A 5,484-nucleotide genomic window follows, 5' to 3' on the forward strand; every position below is an offset into this window, starting at 1 on the left:
AGCCATATTTTGTACCAAAAGAGCGTATTTTTGAAATTTTCTGAAAGTGTTCGCTGAAACACCCAAGCGTAGCCATACGGCTACAAAGGAAAGCTACAAAGCTTTCTCAAAAAATTCGTCCTGGTCCGGGGTTATTGGTCCGGGGTTATTGAACTTCGAGTTATTGATCAATTCGCTCTCGCCCTACCATAAGCTTGCCGTCCCGGTTAGCTCAATACAAAGATGACACAGGTGTCCCCTATGACATGATTATGCTCCTGGGCCTGCATAGTTTATGGAAAACTCGAATGGCTGTTCGGAATGGAGATGTTGTTATCCGATCTGTCAGGGAGAACTTTGTGGAGAGTGTATGTTACTTACGAGATGTGTACCAAGCGCAGGCAGACCCACCTGCATGGTTAAGTGTGCTTCATGAACTGGTGCAATTCAAGAAATTTTAACTTGTGACCGGCCTAAGCAGGCCTGGTTGTTTTAGCAATGTATCGTGCTTGTTTCAATAAAAAGGTATTGAAAAAATCCCGGTTAGCTCAATTGGTAGAGCGACTGCTCCAGTGTAGCGGTGGTCCCGGGTTCGAACCCCGGACCAGGACGAATTTTTCTTTGACTACGAAGTTTCTGAGGAAGCTGTATAGCTTTCCTTTGTAGCCGTATGGCTGCGCTCGGGTGGATGCGAATGAGTAATTACTCCCTTATTACAAACCTGCTCCACCTAGGGGGATTCCCCAAAACATCGATCAAGCACCCTGTATAGCAAAGCAAGATAGCCCGGATGGTTTGGCAGACAGCGCCGCGAAGTACGAGCCTTGACGGTCAGTGGCTAGTGGAAGGGGCAGAGCATCCGGGGCAAGAAATAGTTGTGCACCACAACAAATGAACTTTTCTGCGCCGCCCTTCCCATAGAGCACCTCATAGCTTTGATGCAACTCAGCTTAGTCCTATAAACTATAATTCTGACTTGTGGACAGCAATGCGGGGCGATGCTCTAGCTCTAGGCTCGTAGCTGTTAAATCATATTTCCTAGTGTCATGTCGTCCTGTATTCATAGGCTTGTCACTGCTATACAATCTAGTAAAATTATAAAAAAAGAAAAAGTGCAAAAAAAAAACAACTGCTTTACTACGCAGTGTGGCGCACGAATCCGTCCGAATTATGTGGGGATGAGAATAAAATCTAGCTGCCTAAAATCTGTTTTCTTGTTCTTTCGTACCTGCAGACAATGCCGATTTCCGAATAATTTTGAAAGAATCAGATGAGTACAGTCTAAAAAAAAAACTAGACACTATAACTAACCTTCAAGGTAGTGAAATTCTCGTTATATATAATACTGCCTTGGTAGTAATTAAACGGCTTGACTAACCGATGTGCTGGATTTTGAGCCTATGCTAAGTGCTGAACAGTCAATATCCGCACTGTCCGTGAGAATAATTCTTTGGCATATGGCGGGTAAGACAGAACCAGAGCAGAGCACAAGGATGCGTGCTTGTTAACGTAGTTTTTAGTTGTTTTTTTTTCGTCGTAATGATACGCTGTGAAGAAAACTCTCTTGCGTGTCTTGCAGAATACATTTTTGAAAACCGAATTTGGCATCTGTACTTGATGTCACATTACTGTATTAGCAGCGCAGAATTCAGGAAGCCAACACTTCAGGCCCAAGCTGAGCATAACATAGCTATCGCGCACACCTGCGTAACTGCACACTGTGCCTATGAGCACTTGAATTGCAGAACTGCACACATGAGCCCGTGGTAGGATACTAAGTTACTAATGCTTCCCAGGTGCGCTTAGAACAAGATAATGAGCCAAAAGTCGACTGAGAAGGTAGCCTAGAGTGAATACTACCTAGGCGTCTGTGAGCGACTGGTGCGAATCAGTGTCGGTAGAAGTTGCAGCGCTTGCGGGCGAGAAATTATTTTGAGTGCTCTAGAAGATTCCATTGTCACTTATGTAATATATTTTATTAACCTTACAGCTCACTGCAGTGTGTAAAGCAGCGAGCTTTGGGGAAAAAAACGTCTTTGTAACGCTGCCATCAATAGCGTTGCCATTATCCTGTAATGATTTCCTATGGTGCATAGCAGCATTGACTATTCGTATCCATGATCATGGCTTGCCTGCCCACAAACGTTTTTCTCCAAATGCGCTTCCTGATTGCTTACTACAGTGCCTGGTTGCTTAACACATGTGGAGAACTGACCCAGCTAGGAATCAATGGGCTGTGGTCACGGTGAAAATTCTATGGAGGGTGAAGTTTTTCACTGCACCTAAGATTTCAGTGGTTGAAATATGCAGTCATTCCGCCGTGTAAAAGTTCGAAAAAGACTTTCAACCTACCCATACGGGACACTTAATTGTTTGCAGTTTCCCGTATCCTGAGGCTACATTACCCGACCTGCAAGGCAAACACAATAAAACAGTTATGTACTCATGTAATTATGAAATGAGTATATAAACACTTAGCTTTATTATAAATGAAGTACCGTCTGGCTACATATTCATACAATTATTTTAGAAGGTATAACTTCCTTGTGACATCTTGCTTAGCTGGCGGTATTCCTTGCTATTAACAAATTCAGAAATGCGGGAACACTCCCAAGCTGTTGTTTCCGTTGCGCTCAAAGTGCATGATTACCTAGAACTATGGTCAGTATATCACCTCTGTTTAAAGTACACTGACTAGTCAAAGCGCTTAAGAAGGACTCTTAGAAAAACATTATACTTTCGTTCGTTTCTTTTCAAAATGCTTGGCGCGAAACAGATTCATCGTTGAAACAGCTCGCTGCGACCCACACGAGAGGAAATATGGACGAAATGACCTGTGGAGGAGAAAGAAAGGAACATCAAAGAAGCTTGCCGCTGTACCACGCCATTACAGCATTCCAGCCTGTGGCGTTCACCTCTTGAGCCCAAGGACCTGGAAATTCCTGGACCTGGAAGTATTCGAAATTATACAGAAGTCCCACTAAAAAGCGCCTCCCTTTCTACTTCCTGTCACCCTATCTTTCATATCATTCTTTACGACGCGTGAGACAGTTTCTTTAATAATAACCATTCTGAAAACGTACGAGCGAGTGAAAAGTTGAGGAGTCAAGAAGCATCTTTGCGCTGGGCTCAGGAATATTATCAACCTTCTTGCGCTCATTACATATTCTTTACCTCGCAGCAATCTATCATTTCGCTTGCATCAAAACTTAGCCGCTTCGGACTCGTGCTCAGGCACTAAAATTAATAGTTTCTAAACTGACCGAGTGGCTAAAAAGGAAATGACAAGCAGTAGGGTTTGCCAACGTAACAGCCAGCAGCCGACAAGGGGTGGATAGCCATGCTCGGCAGTATTGCACTTGGATCCGTCGCCGCATCGTTCATCGAGACATCAGCGTCTGTGTGCGGCACAGAAAGAGAAGGCAACCGCAGTGGCCCTCCAGCTACCACTTCAGCTCGTGCTAGCTTTCTAGCAAGTGATCCGTATGGAGATGGCACTCGAGGACAACAGCCATTGCAAATTAGACAACAAAAAGGAGCCAAATCAAAAATCCAAGACACGGCGAAAGGAAAGCGGTAGCTGCCGATTGGATGAGAGTGCGCCGTCGCAACTGAGCGAGCCCGCATAGTGTGCGTAGCCACGGCATAAAAACAACTCATAACACTCAAAACTACTGGACTTCATACTTGGAAAGTACTTTCACTATATCGTGATTGTAAGCATAAAATCCATCTTAAATGTTGGCGTGTAGTGCGGGCAAATCTTGACATGCACTATAAAAGGATATGCTCAGCCAATCTATGATATAATATAGTCTTGTTGAGGCGTTGTATGTAGCGCCTTGCCTCTCGTTGTTGTTCCTCAGTGGAGTACACCAGTGTACCAGTACGACTGTCAATATTCACCGTCTAGAACGCAGACCTACCGACTTCTACTTACTCCACAACGGCAGCAGAGAGCAATATCAACAATGCGAAGATCTCAGCAGAATTCATCTTGCGACGAAGCACTCTCCATAGGCTTACTTTCTGTGAACTTTTTGTGGCGTTTATATTCTGTTGAAAACTGCTGCCATAATAAATCGATGACGTCATAGTCAGTTTGTACGCGAATACGTCAGGAGAGCAATTTACAAAAAGGAATGCGAAACCCGCAAGTATATATTTGAGTGATTAATGTGAGAGAGACAAATTTATTCTACGCGCTTTTCTATAATTTCTTTAGATATGCCCTATTAACAAGAGGAGTATTGCGTAAAATACCAATATATTGAAGAAAAATTCCTTTGCATTAAAGCACCACTACTGTAAATGCAGAAACCTTCGGTGGGCCGTAATGTTTTCCATTACACTTTCGCCAGCGGTGTATTTTTTTCGGCAGTCATGTATGTAATTTGTCATTTGTCACTGTATGTCATTTGAAACCATTGCTTTACCTTGACGTTCGAAGTGAAGAGAACCACCTACTGGAGAGTGAAAATATGAAAGAATAGACGGAGAAGACAAGAAGGCCGCAATGGGAGCGTGGCTAAAAACAACTCAGATATTGTTACGCACTGGCTTGCCGAAGCATAATGAGACGCGACGAGCGCTGGCAATGAGATGACTTAATGCCCGCTGACGAAGCATGAGCGCTCTAAAGTCCCTTTATGAGCTTTGATCTAGGAACTTTAGAGCGCTCCTTGCAACTGCCAACTTCGTCGTCTTCGTGACACTACCCGGAGCCACCGAGCGATTGCCCCGATCGTGAATAGAAGACATTGAAGAAGAGGCACGCGAAATCGTGAAGGGCTTGAGGGGACGATACAACAGACATGAAAAGGTGGTGTAGTGCTGGCCGCCACGTCGAAAGAGAGGTGCGCCGACGGTCATCTCTGCTACTCAGCTGCGTCCTCGCTAAACGATGCTACGACCGATCCAAGTCCAATACCACGCATCCAATACCACCACCATCCACCCCTCGTCGGCTTAAGGCTGCTGCGTTGGCAGCGCTTGCTGTACATTTCCTTTTGATCCGCTCGGTCAGTCTAAAGCTACTAATTTTGTCGTCTCAGCACAAGTCTGAAGCAGCCGAGTTTTGATGCAAGTGAAATTATAAAGACTGCGAGGTCAGCAGAAAGTAATGAGCGCAAGACGGTCGATAATAATTTTGAGCCAACCACAAAGGTACCCTTGATATCTCGATGCCTCGCTCACTCGTACATTTCTAAAATAGTTATTAAAAAAGAAAATGTCACATGTACCGTAAGGGGTGATAATAAAGAGTTAAAAGAAAAAGAGAAGAACGTACTTTCTAGCGGGATTACTGCTTAATTCGCTGCATAATTTCGCACGTTGCCAGGAGCCGATGGCCCAGGCCTTTGAACGTGCCGAACGGCATCTGGTGGCTTCTATGGCATCCAGACGCCGGATACGCCTTCACAATATCCTCCCCCTTCCATGACAACCATTCTCATGTTGAGGACTCCTCCGGGATCATCCACCCCCCCTCTTCCTCCTTCGGAC

At 44.7% G+C, this 5,484-nt stretch overlaps 1 non-coding gene across 1 annotated transcript; it reads left to right on the top strand.

Moving 5' to 3' along the window:
- The first annotated feature begins 516 nt into the window (after positions 1-516).
- Positions 517-590, top strand: TRNAT-AGU (transfer RNA threonine (anticodon AGU)). Its single transcript has one exon. It is a non-coding gene; the product is annotated as a tRNA-Thr (tRNA).
- Positions 591-5,484: the final 4,894 nt, after the last annotated feature.

The sequence above is a fragment of the Amblyomma mixtum genome, chromosome 9 (assembly GCF_055824585.1).
Source record: "Amblyomma mixtum isolate Tamu chromosome 9, ASM5582458v1, whole genome shotgun sequence".
Lineage (NCBI taxonomy): Eukaryota > Metazoa > Arthropoda > Arachnida > Ixodida > Ixodidae > Amblyomma > Amblyomma mixtum.